Source organism: Anoplopoma fimbria, chromosome 8 (assembly GCF_027596085.1).
Source record: "Anoplopoma fimbria isolate UVic2021 breed Golden Eagle Sablefish chromosome 8, Afim_UVic_2022, whole genome shotgun sequence".
NCBI classification, from domain to species: domain Eukaryota; kingdom Metazoa; phylum Chordata; class Actinopteri; order Perciformes; family Anoplopomatidae; genus Anoplopoma; species Anoplopoma fimbria.
Genome location: NC_072456.1, coordinates 140,758 through 154,788, shown reverse-complemented (window position 1 = coordinate 154,788; position 14,031 = coordinate 140,758). Strand labels below are relative to the sequence as shown.

The 14,031-nt window shown below is 39.1% G+C and overlaps 1 protein-coding gene across 1 annotated transcript in view; it reads left to right on the top strand.

Annotated features, from left to right (window-relative positions):
• The first annotated feature begins 7,695 nt into the window (after nt 1–7,695).
• LOC129094340 (F-box-like/WD repeat-containing protein TBL1XR1) overlaps nt 7,696–14,031 on the top strand; it is a 40,283-nt gene continuing 33,947 nt past the window's right edge. Inside the window, exons 1-2 of the mRNA XM_054602468.1 lie at nt 7,696–7,751; nt 8,021–8,403. The gene's annotated coding sequence lies outside the window, so the exon portion shown is untranslated. The remainder of the gene's footprint in view (nt 7,752–8,020; nt 8,404–14,031) is intronic.

The following is a 14,031-nucleotide window of genomic DNA, read 5'->3' as shown; positions in this document are numbered from 1 at the left end:
CTCTCTCTCTCTCTCTCTCTGCTGCTCTCTGACCTGCATTCGGTCGCTCGGCCCCCTGGCCTCATCAGTGGCTGCTCTCTCTCTCTCTCTCTCTCTCTCTCCTTCATATGGCTGCTACAATAAAGGCAGCACTGTATCCTACAAACCCAATGATGATGTCAGCTTGTTATTGACTCTCCCAGGTCTGAATGACTGAGCAGAGGATAGGGGGTGGGGTGGAATCTATCTATTGCAGTGAGGTGACCAGCCAGGCACAAATGAGCCCTAGTGTGTGTGTGTTTCTTCTCTGTGTGTGTGTGTGTGTGTTGTTTCTCTGTGTGTGTGTGTGTGTGTGTGTGTTGTGTGTGTGTGTTTCTCTCACTCTGTGTGTGTGTGTGTGTTTCTCTCTGTGTGTGTGTGTGTGTGTGTGTGTGTGTGTGTGTGTGTGGTGTGGGGGATGGGTGGGATCCTGCAGTCCTCGTTTCCGCAGACATAATCTGTCCCAGTTGCTGCACACCTCTTACAGTTTACAATAAGCTTTCTCTCTCTCTCTCTCTCTCTCTCCCCCCCTCCCCCACTCCTCTCTTTCTTTCCTCTTGTGTAGAGATGGATGATTCCAACTGAGTAGCGAATCACAGAGGTGGACATTATGGGCAGTAAGACAAGAGAAGAAAAACTGAGAGTACGGACAATAATAGAGCTAAGATACCACCTTTGTTCAAATGACCTCTGAGATCACACTGCTTACTATTTGTTGGCCACTTCTAGGGCGCCATATCTTTTATCTATTTATAAATACGCAGTAAGAAGTACTATTGTTTGGATGAATGTTCTTCTTCTATTTTGTTCTAGGAAGTCATTGGTTTATATTTAATTCATAAAACATTAAAATCTGTTATGTTGTGTAAAGTAACATTATAATTAGCTTCCACTAAATGAGCAATCGCAGAACCAGTAGGCTATCGTTCTGATGATAATTTATATCCGGCCAGGACTTCCTCTTCTATGCGCCCGCCATTGATGACAGTACGATTAGCAAGAGAGGAGATGTAGTTAAGAGACAAAGTCTACCACTGTACTGTTTCACAAGTAGCCAGTTTACACTTAATTAACAGTTCTATTTTTAGCTAATAAAAACCAAACTCGTTGTCAGGCGATAGACGATGGGTTCCCAAAATCCATTTCAGCCAGGGCGTTCAACCGCTTTGCTCTCCCCACGGACTACAAACGGAAACCTGAATGCTTCTGATACCAAAAACTTGGCTAGTTGCCATGAACACATATCTGCTTATGAATGCAGATATTTGATGATGGAGATGAAGTGGAGTAGAAACTGAACAGACTAAAGGTTTCCAAAACATTGGATATCTTAAAGGGACAGCTGGCTTCAATTGCTTTTATGTTATGTAAATAACGTGTTCTTAATAATATAGTGTGAGCATTGTGGCTCTTTCCGTAGTTCTTCTGTTGTGTTGAGCAGAGCCATTATGACACATTTACGTAACAGAGAACTGTAATTGAAAGGCCAAAAGCAATTACCTTTCCAAACAGATGAAGCTAGCAGTGTTACATATTCCATGTATAATAGGGATTCAGTTAGATGGATTGAGATTCACACATTTGAACTGTTCCCACAAACTATTTGATATTCACCACAAGGTTCTTGGTCTTGTCTCTCTGCCTCAAAAAACCTTTCTGTGTGCTCTACATTCTAAGGGCTTTTCACCTTTTGTGTCTTGAAGCAGAGGCATCGCCTTTGCACAAAGAACACCTCAGCTCTGTTTTGTTTGGATGGTCCCTGAGCAAATTTTGCCCTTGGGATGTGAAAAACGTAAAAATATACAGAATCTGATAAACATTATGGACATGGTTGGAAAACGACAAGAAAAACCTTGTATTGAAAACAGTTTCAGAATAAAATGATGAACAACTCACCCACAGTTTTTTTTACATAAAGAGTCTGTGATGTTAAAGGTGCTAAATACGAGATTGGGAGAATATCTATTGCCAGTCAACGATTCTCAATATGGCGATGTGTGCAGAGCAGGTGGCTCACAACTAACAGTGCCAACAGTCTTCAGAATGCAAACTGTGTAAAAAAGTGCTGGCAGAGCTAATAGTGTTTGCCGGACAACGCCATCGGTCGGAAACACTTTTAGCCCTGCTTACCATTGTTATCGACTGTAACGGCCGTGGTGGCGCAGTGCAGAGCAGCTGCCGTGAGCTAACATGTGGGGGGCGCTCAAATGCCCTAACGCGGCCAGCCCAGCTATGTGAACAATGAACAGAGAAGCTCGGATGACAACACACACAGAAGGAGAGTGACTTCATTGTCTGCTCAGGTAGACATTACTCTATTATATATTTACATGGCAAATAGCTGAAATGATTAAGACTGACTATTGAATTTAGCTCCTTTAAAGTTCTATTGCTACGAAGAGTTTCAGTGTTTTTATTTTTTACAATTTCAACTATACATTGTAATTTATTTCAATCATTGTTTATGATTTTTCCAGAGAAAGGGGGGGGATGTATGTAAGTGCGGAAAGATGTCACCATTCAGCTCTTGTGGCTGCATCACGCTATAATGTAATGAGGGTAGTGTCATTATTGTTACAGATATTCCAGTTAGCATTGAGTTCCTAATTTGCAAGTCAAAACATGTTTGGGCTTCAAAGTTCAACTGACTTTTTAGAGTTGTTTCAAATGCTGCTTAAACATCAGTGACCTATTTGGTCCTGAAGGCTTGACGCCACAATGTAACAACATGTTGCTTTACAGACAGCTGACAAATTCCATTATTCCTGTCCTAAAAATACCTACTTTTGACCAGCTAACAAAAGATTCAAATTTAACTTAATGGGCTTTAATGGGATTCTTTTTTTCTCTAGTTACTTTCTACCAAATGATATTGCCATTCAATAATATGAATGTTAATGGGCTGTTGTTGCCATGTTTGTCATGCCACAATAAAATCCCCTGGGGCCCAGAAACATTCTCGCCATACACCACCATTATGAAATATACTGGTTTAACCAGACCAAGTAAAGCTGTAAAGGCAAAAGCCTTGAGTGCATTGAATTGAACAGGCTGATTGTGTAATTTCTGACATGATGAGGTACACAGTCTCACTTTAAGGAGTTGAAGCCTGACATTCATTCATATGTCATGCTATAGATTTATATGACATGTTCATCAGTGTCCAAGATGTAAAGGATTATTGTAAATTTGTAAACGTCAGCTCTGGAAGCAAGGGGGATGTTGACTGTGTTATTGATAGAGCAACAATACAATTCTACAGCTCTGTCATAGAGGTTTATTTCTGTTTTTTTGTGTGCTTTGAAAATCTCTTAAAAACTAAAGCACATAAATGGCAGCCAACATTATTATGTGTTGTTGAGAGAAGTCACAGGACTGCTTTAAATAGCGTTTCAAATTTTAAAGGGAAGGTTTTGTGGGCCCCTTGGCTTTTGAGTTCTACGAGGAGGAGTTGTTTTGTGAGCAAGAGTTTAAACAAACTGAACTTTGAAACCACAGGTCACTGACCTCTCAATACACTGTCAGTGGCTTTACAGTAAGCAGTCAACATCTTTATCATTCATTAATACTAATAGCTCGTAAATAATACGTTAGAATTTAACATCTTGTAACACTGTCTTAATATTTGGTGATACTATTTTGGATTGATAATGTGAATCTGTAAAATCATATATATATTTTTTTTAATGTATCAAATAAATGTAGTGGAGTAAAAAGTATTTTTTTTTCCCACTGAAATGCAGCAGAAGAATAAAGTAGCATTAAAATGGAAATTCTTGAGCAAAGTACCTCAAAATTATACTGAGGTACAGTATTTGAGTATTACTCCACCACTTCTGCTGTATTTGTTACCCCCTGCTTCTAGTGCTTATGCTAAACTAATCTAAGATAATCAATCACCTGCTGGCTGCAGATTTGACTTTGTATGTATAACGTAATAGTTTTTGCATACAAGAAAAAAGATGAAGAAAGTGTTCTTTGATTTATATATTTATTAGTTTAAGGGTACATTTAAATATATATATATATATATATATATATATATATATATATATATATATACACCCACACATCTGTATGCTCTGGGAAGTGGTGGGGAATTAATTAGGAATTAGGAAACAATAATAAGAATAAACATTATTACTCTAGTTTTATGGCCACAGCAGAATGTTTTGAACTGCTACAGCTTGGTTCAGCATGAAACTGATCTGGTTATCTAGCGGTCAGACATCACCACCCCTAAATAATTTCCACAGTTTCTTGGTTTGTAATAGACACAACCTCCAATGAAAATATCCTCAAGATTTTAGTATCTTTCCTCTCTGTATTACTGAATTATTGGTGTTTCAGCGGAAGACTGCTTCTCATTTTAAGCAGCCAAAATGACCAGTCCTGACACTTGGTAGGCTTTATAACTCAGGTTTGTTTACACACTCTGGGATTTATTATTGGTGTTTTCCCCTCCTCCCTCTCAGAGCACTCCTTTATCTTTTCATCTCCCTTTCACCCAGGAGAGTCGCTCTGTCCGTCTGAATTGTATTTCCTCATCGTAAATGTTAATGTGTAACGAGGTGAGCTGGGATCGATGAGGATATTAAACCGACTTTCCTCGCTTTGTCTTATCAGCCTGATGAGGCAGAACACACTATGCCTCTCTCTCATTCGTACACGCACAAACACACACAGGCGCATACATAAAATAAAAATACAAGTCATTTCTTCCATTTTTTCTTCTCCCCCCCTTGCACACCCACTTAAAAGCCCACACACACACATACATGCAGTATCTGTTTGTCTCTGTCTGCATCTCCACCGCGCTAAATAATCTAATCACTTAGCGGCAACAGCCAACCACGCTATTCCAGGCACGACCATGGAGGATAAATTATTGCTCCGTAGGTAGAGAACAGCCATTACTGTAAGGCCTTATGAAGACATATTATGGAGCCATGCTTTGTTGGGACCTTGTCATTGTCGGAGCACTAAATATGCCAGAGGTGGAGTGAAGTATTATATGTCCTGTGAAGTGGATATAGTATAATGCTGGTGTGGGTTTTAAAAGGCCAAAGCTATTATTGTTGGATGGGCAGTGACTGAGCGTGTATCTGTATTATAAAGTATGTAGGGCTCTGGTAACTCTTACAGTCTGTAAATGACAAATGTATTCGGTCATTTGTGTGAGTGAGTGTGTGTGTGTGCATCTCTGTGTCTGTCTGTCCACAGCTAATCTTGCATTCTGCTGGACCCATCACGTGAATATTTTTTGTACTCATTTATGACTGTATGCCTCTTGTTGTTGCGGTGATTCAAATTCACATATGTGCAGCACGTATGTCTGTATGTATGCTAAACTGAACCGAGCGCTGACTTCAATGGAGAGCGTCTTCTCATGTAGGTTTGAGGAAAGCTAGCTAGCTGTTAGCAGCCAGTGTTTGTACAGTGTGTTTGGCTACACACCCAACAATAAAACAGTTTAATCCTTCCTAGGAGCCACTGTTCCAATTAGTTTTATGCATTATGTGTTATGGGTTTTAATGGTTCGATTATTTATTTCCTCATTTATATAATGCCTATGTATTTATGTTTATATTCTTCTTTGAATTGTTGTATTGTCTTCTTTGTCTTAGTATGTAATGTTTTGCTGTGTCTGCGTATTGCTTTAAGTTGATTGCAGCTGTGTATAGCACATTGCCCAAATCTTTTCTTAACAGATACAGATTGCATATTAATGCCATGTGTAAATGGGGACAACTGTCCCAGTAAGCCATAACAGCGTGAAAGTGATCCAGCACGCACAATACCAGGAAGCTGAAACTAAAACAGCTAAATGGAAATCAACCATCATTCATTTTATTATTTACGCCTGTCTATGCTTTTCCTACTGTTACATGTCAACACGTCTGCTGTGAAAATCGCCTGATCACTGAAGAACTGCTATGAAGTATAATTTAAAGTTGCTTCACTTAAGTATTTCCATAACTTTATTACTTTTATGCTTTAAGATGCTTGTTTAAGAAAGGAGATGCACTTATGACTTCTGGTGACTAGTAGTTCTCTTGAATACCTATGTTGAATACACTTCCTGTAAGTCGCTTTGGATAAAAGCGTCTGCTAAATGACTGTAATGTAATGTAATGTAATAATCTACCTGTTAAATCGCGACTAGTTGTTTTGCAATTTAAGCTAATGACCTGCTTGCTCCAGCTTCATATTTTCCAAAACTACTGTAATGAGTATACAAAAAAACAAACAAAAAAACTCTTACTTGCTCTACCAGCCCATAGAAAAAATGAAGGCTCAGCTTTTGCATCATAACAATCAAGCAAAGGTCACACGTTGGTAAACTGAACAAAGTGAAGCAAGGTTTAACAGATTAGGTTAACCTTGGTATACAGTCCACAAGGTAGAGAAATACCTTTTAAATTAGATCTCTTCTATATCACTTCATTTAGCTCACAATAATACTGGTTTACTTGTCAAATTACCTTCATCATCATGTGAGTGCAAATACAGGAGTGCTAATAGTATGCTAATTTGGTGATTTTATGCACAGTAGCCAAAGAGTAATTATGATAGATTTTAAAATTCAGTCCCAGTCCTAGATTATAGTATTAAAAATCATATCTTTCACCAGATACTGTATCAAAGTAAGAACTCATTAGTAATGGAGGTGGTGTGTTGCTGAAGAAAACACTGGGGCTGAGTGCTGCATATAGATGGTGTGTTGTGGTTTCCCAGAAAGTCATTACCCAGACAGTGGACTGCTTCGCCCTGAGGTGTTTCACCTCACAATTTGCCACACTGGAGCTGTTTCCACACAACTGTTTTCACTCTTCATGCAGTCAGCAGTGATAGGACACAAAAGCGGTAAAATAACTTAAATGCTGAGATAGTTGCCTTTCCTCTGAAAAAAAGTGTGCAAGTAAAACAACGTAAAAAGATTGTGCCACTATCAAAAGTCGTAGGGGCCCTCTTGTACTACAAGCGTCCCCGGGCATGTGAAAGCACAGACTGGGGAAAACACTGATGCCACCCCACCCTTAAGAAAGTAATCACCCATCCTCCACTCTCCTGTTACAGCCACGCTAAAGCTCACACTACACACCACTCCAGGGCTTTCTGTCTGTGTGTGTCTGTTTGTCTCAGCTAGACCTTATGTGTGTGTGTGTGTGTGTGTGTGTGTGTGTGTTACTGCATGTTGATGATTGTATGCTTTCAGTTAATGCATACGTGCATGCTTGGTTAGGTATCTATTTTTCCATTGTTTATGTCTGCAGAATATGCATCTGTATGTGTTAAGCATCAGTCTAGCAAAGTCTCCGACTCAGTCTAAGCCTGTCTTTCCTTATATGATGTGGTTTAACTCTGACAAGATGCTGTCACCTCCAACCAATGGCTAGCGCTTTTTTCCCCACTCGGATTTCTTAAGTTTGCTTCTATAGTTGCCTGATTTATGTTAAATATAAGTTTTCAAAAAGATCACAAGAACACTATGTTGCAATAGAAAAATAAACAAAAAACGTTAAAATCAGCAAATTATTATAATTATATATATATATATATATATATAAAAAATATATTTTGAAGACAATTTTGTGTTTTAACTGAAAAACAATTGTAAGTTTAACTTTATTGTAACAAAGCCTATGGGTGCGTCATGGCCACGCCCACTCGTGACACAGGAAACCATTCAAACCATTCAAACCATTGGTGGAGCCTGTACATGTGGAAAGGTAAAAGTATTTGTGTTGACTGCTTTCACTATTTATTTAGGCAATTGTGTAGATCAAATACAAAACGTACTCAACTGCGTAACATGATTTTGGTGTAACACTTGTGAATAACAAGCTCTACCTTTTGTCTCTGTAGGTTAATAACAGCAACACTAGCCTGCCTACAGAGACAAATGTAGCTGTGTAGCGTTAAACAGAATATCGAGCTGTAAACACTCATATTGGTCTAGATGAATGTAAACTGAAAACATGTGTGTTATTGTCTGAAGAGGTACCGCGTCATCCTCACTGCGACACCCATTTTGATGTCTGAGACTGAGAGCTTCCTGCAGCGCCGCTCAGGCCTACCTCTTTTTCTCCTGGCGGGTCGGCTGGCTGCCGCTGAACCGTTGGGCTCTGTTCTCTGCTAGCGACAAACCTGCAACCTGCAGCCTACAGCCGTCCTCTCCGCTCGGTGGATCTACCATACGCATGCCCGTGTATCCAGAACACACCGGGCAGCGGTCGGCCGGTCTGTGGCTGTTGTAACGCGTGTGTGGGTTAGTTAGAACCAGCGGAGGAGCAGCTAGAACCAGAGGAGCAGCTAGAACCAGAGAACCAGAGGAGGAGGTTCCGTTAGCAGCGGAGGAGAAGCACCTCAGCGCAGCTGGAGGTGAGTGTTTACCGTCGTCTTGCGGGGTAACGTGTCCCGGAGGCAGCGTGGCCGCACAGGTCTGCGTGTAGCAGGTTTTGGCGGGTTATTGGCGTGTTTTGAACGGTTATTGTCATTGTTTCGCGGGGTGGGGGATGGGCAGCGGCAGCGTGAGTAGGCGCGCGCACCGTGCGTGTGCTCGTGTTTTGTGAGCGCGCCTTCCTGCAGCTACTGACTATACTATACTAACACTACACACTACACACTAACACAACACTACTGACTATACTATACTAACACTACACACTACACACTAACACAACACTACTGACTATACTATACTAACACTACACACTAACACTAACACAACACTACTGACTATACTATACTAACACTACACACTAACACTAACACTATACTAACACAACACTACTGACTACTACACTACACTAACACTAACACTACTACTAACTACTAACACTACACTAACCACAACACTACTGACTATACTACACAACACTAACACAACACTAAACACTAACACTAACACTACTGACTATACTATACTAACACTAACACTACACACTAACACTAACACTATACTAACCACTAACACTACTGACTACTACAGCTAACCTAACCTAAACACAAACACTAAACCTTAACACAACACTACACACTACTGACTATACTACACTACACTAACACAACACTAACACTAACACTACTGACTATACTATACTAACACTACACACTAACACTAACACTAACACTACTACTATACTATACTAACTACTACTACACAACTAACTACTACACTACTACAGCTACTAACACAACACTAAACACTAACACTAAACACTAACCTAACACTACTGACTATACTACACTAACACAACACTAACACTAAACACTAACCTAACACGAAACACTAACCTAACACTACTGACTATACTATACTAACACTACACACTACACACTAACACAACACTACACACTAACACAACACTACTGACTATACTATACTAACACAACACTACACACTACACACTAACACTACTGACTATACTACACTAACACAACACTAACACAACACTACTGACTATACTATACTACACTAACACTAACCTTTAACACTAAACACTAACACAACACTACACACTAACACAACACTAACACTACTGACTATACTACAGCTAAACACTAACCTAACACTAACACTAAACACTAACACTACTGACTATACTACACTAACACTACACTAACACTACTGACTATACTACACTAACACAACACTAACACTACTGACTATACTACAGCTAAACACTAACCTAACACTAACACTAAACACTAAACACTAACCTAACACTAACACTACTGACTATACTACACTAACACTACACTAACACTACTGACTATACTACACTAACACAACACTAACACTACTGACTATACTACACTAACACAACACTAACACTACTGACTATACTACACTAACACAACACTAAACACTAACACAACACTAACACTAAACACTAACACTACTGACTACTACAGCTACACTAACACTACACACTAACCTAACACTAACACTACTGACTATACTACAGAAACACTAACACTAACACTACTGACTATACTACAGAAACACTAACACTAAACACTAACCACTAAACACTAACACTAAACACTAACACTACTGACTATACTACAGAAACACTAACACTAACCTTAAACACTAACCTAACACTAACACTAACACTACTGACTATACTACAGAAACACTAACACTAAACCTTAACACTAACACAACACTAACACTACTGACTATACTACAGAAACACTAACACTAAACCTAACACTAACACTAACACTAAACACTAACCTAACACTAAACACTAACCTAACACTAAACACTAACCTAACACTAACCTAACACTAACACTAACCCTACTGACTATACTACAGCTACACTAACACTAAACACTAACCTAACACTAACACTAACCTTAACCCTACTACAGCTACACTAACACTAAACACTAACCTAACACTAAACACTAACACTAACCTTAACCCTACTACAGCTACACTAACACTAAACACTAACACTAACCCTACTGACTACTACAGCTACACTAACACTAAACACTAACACTAACCTTAACCCTACTACAGCTACACTAACACTAAACACTAACACTAACCCTACTGACTACTACAGCTACACTAACACTAAACACTAACACTAACCCTACTGACTACTACAGCTACACTAACACTAAACACTAACACTAACCCTACTGACTACTACAGCTACACTAACACTAAACCTAACTAACACTAAACACTAACCTTAACCCTACTACAGCTACACTAAACACTAACCTAACACTAAACACTAACACTAAACCTTAACACTAACCTTAACCCTACTACAGCTACACTAACACTAAACACTAAACCTAACCCTACTACAGCTACACTAAACCTAAACCTAACACTAACCTTAACCCTAAACACTAACACTAACCCTCTGAATTAAAACACTTTAGTGATGGTTCAGCTACTGACTATACTACAGCTACCCTAAACACTAACACTAACCTTAACCCTAAACACTAACACTAAACCTCTGAATTAAAACCACTTTAGTGATGGTGCAGCTACTGACTACTACTCTACTTTATATTAAAACACTTTAGTGATGGTGCAGCTACTGACTATACTACAGCTACCCTAAACACTAACACTAACCCTAACCCTAACACTAACCCTAAACACTAACCCTAACACTAACCCTCTGAATTAAAACACTTTAGTGATGGTTCAGCTACTGACTACTACTCTACTTTATATTAAAACACTTTATTGATGGTTCAGCTACTGACTATACTACAGCTAGCTTTGAATTAAAACCACTTTTGTTTTTAGATACTTTTACAATGATGGATTTATGCTTTTATTTCTTACTTTAATACAACTTTGTTGGAGTGCACTTTGTTTGTTTTATTGATAAATACTTAAATACTTGTATAAACCACAACAGTTATGAATCAAAACTGAAACTGTAGTTCTAGCAACATTAGCATTGTTGTCCCATAGTTGTACTTGCCAGTTTTAGGTGTTGTGCTTTGCAGGCTCATAGTTCTCTCCACAGTTGAGATATTGCTGATGTTTCACCTTGGTTGTCTGCAGCATACAGTGGATTCATATAAGTGCCAATGTGCATTGTTTATTATATTATTTTATTACCTTTGTGTCAATCTGATTCAAAGCTTTCTACAGTGCTTTGCAGCTGGTTGTTCCAAGCTGTGGGGGAGGGGTGAACACACACACATACACACACACACACACACACACACACACACACACACACACACACACACACACACACACACACACACACACACATACATACATACATACATACATACATACATACATACCCACCCACCCAGGAGGGCCACTTGCCAACCTTGTGAAGCTCAACTCAATGACACAATGTACCAGTCCCAGATAAGCCTTCAGTATCTGTGCTAGCAAGGAATAGTCTAGTAATACAGACTGTTTACCCAGAGTCAGAATTCACAAACTAATTGGGTTAAGTTATTATCAGGTTTTATTCTGATCAGATGTTGCAGTTAATACTTATTTGTAAATAACAATGTAGGACAAGGGGTCCTGATATGTTAAAGGTGCTGAATCCAATATTTTTAAATATTGGACAACATTTGAGTGCATTATCACACATACACCATGGCCACTACTAGATTCCGAATAATACGGGATTTTTGAACCTCTTACCAATATAAATAATTGGTATTTATATCATTGTATTTGTGTTTTTTTATTTTAATATAAAGGCAAAACATAACAGACACCACCTGTGGACAATGGTTGCCTTTTAACTATTGGGGTTTTTCAGGCATCATTGACTTGAGCTGGCCCTTATTATTAGGTGTTTATCTGGTTTTACTTGTTGAATGTATCTAATATATTTGCATTTCTTTCTTAGCATATGACCGTATACCAGAATTATTTGTATTTGGTTAGGATCACTGACTTCTGTCCAGTAATCTTTCTCTGACACGAGTGCACGACATGTGTGCAATGTCTGCTGGCTGTCGGTCTTTGTATTCAAGTGCAATTGATAAGTCGGTGCGCAGGAACACATCATTTGGTTTGGTCTTTGTTTGTGCCTGTGCATCGAGGTTGGCCTAGTGTGTCAATCAAGAACAGCTGCCAGACACACACACAAACAAGTGTTTCTCGTGGCCAATGACGTATGTCATCTGTAGCCGTTTAATGCAAACAAAATAATCGTTACCGCTTCTTGATGAAGTTGGATGTTCAAATTGTCTTAGGGCAGCTGCAAGACCCATTTAGCTTTGACCAAATCCAAACCGCAGATGTAGTTCTTAATATCCCAACCAGAAATCCTTCTTTTCTTTTACAGCTCTGTAGTGATGATACAAGGCTGAGAGGAGAAACGCCCCCGAAACAGCTCAAAGCCAAACATCTACATGTCTGCTCCAGAATACATTAGAGACTGATGGAAGTAATCTAGACTGCTTCGTAGAACATCTACAGGTTTTGTTTTGTTATCATAGAGTGCGTTTACAGGGACATGAATAACCAGTTATTGGGATAGCATCTTTATGTTTAAGCATGTACACACCAAATCCTGTTTTCAGAAAACTGGATAAGACCTCATTATGAATGCACTGATACCACTTTTTTCAGACCAAGAACAAGTACTTAGACTAGTACTTGCTGGTACCGATATCAGTACTAAATGATACAATTAAGATATCAACAATGGCTTTGAAATGATATGTTTTGTTTTTTTATCAGATGTTCTTCACTCCTCGGCATTTACAAATTAAATTTACAATGTGATGCTGTCGCTGACATTTTAACATTCACAGTTGGCGTGTGGTGTGTGTACTTGGGCTCCCTAAGTGGTCATGGAGCTTGGTAGAGCACCGCTGAATTTTTGTTTACTTGGCACGCACGCGATCACGTGACTTTTCACAAGTAGCTCACTGATTTAAAAACACTGTTTACATGTTGTGGGATTTTATAAAGAAGACTGTTTCGTTTTTAGATGCTTTAGAAACGGAGGTCTTAAAAATCTTCATCTGAGTAAATATTTTGACAGCCAAATCAAATTGTTTACAGAATATTCAAGCATTGTTTCCTTATAATGCAGGTAATACCTCACTTGTTTCTTTACATGGCTTGTAGAAAGGCAACACACTAGCTGACCATGGATATGAGTTTATAGATAATTACAGTCCCTCCTCGGTATTGTGGAGGTTGGTTTATGGCTTTTTTTTCCAGTTTCACCTACATTCAATGGGTCACACTCGTCTTTTTGATTATTCACAGTTCATTTTGTCTGTACGCCCTCTGGCAGGAGCGCTAGTATAAACAGAGCTTAATGTTATGTCAGGCAGACACATAGCTGACATCCTGCGGTGGAGACTGAAGTAGCTGCATGTGTTTGGGATAACGCACGCACCATTGTGGCTGTTAACTCACCCAGGTGGCCAAACTAGGGACTGCTTGTTTTTTTTCGCGTACACCGTAGCTGGCCATAAATGAAGGACTTAACCAGGGCAGCCGTAGTAGTATCTTGTGCGG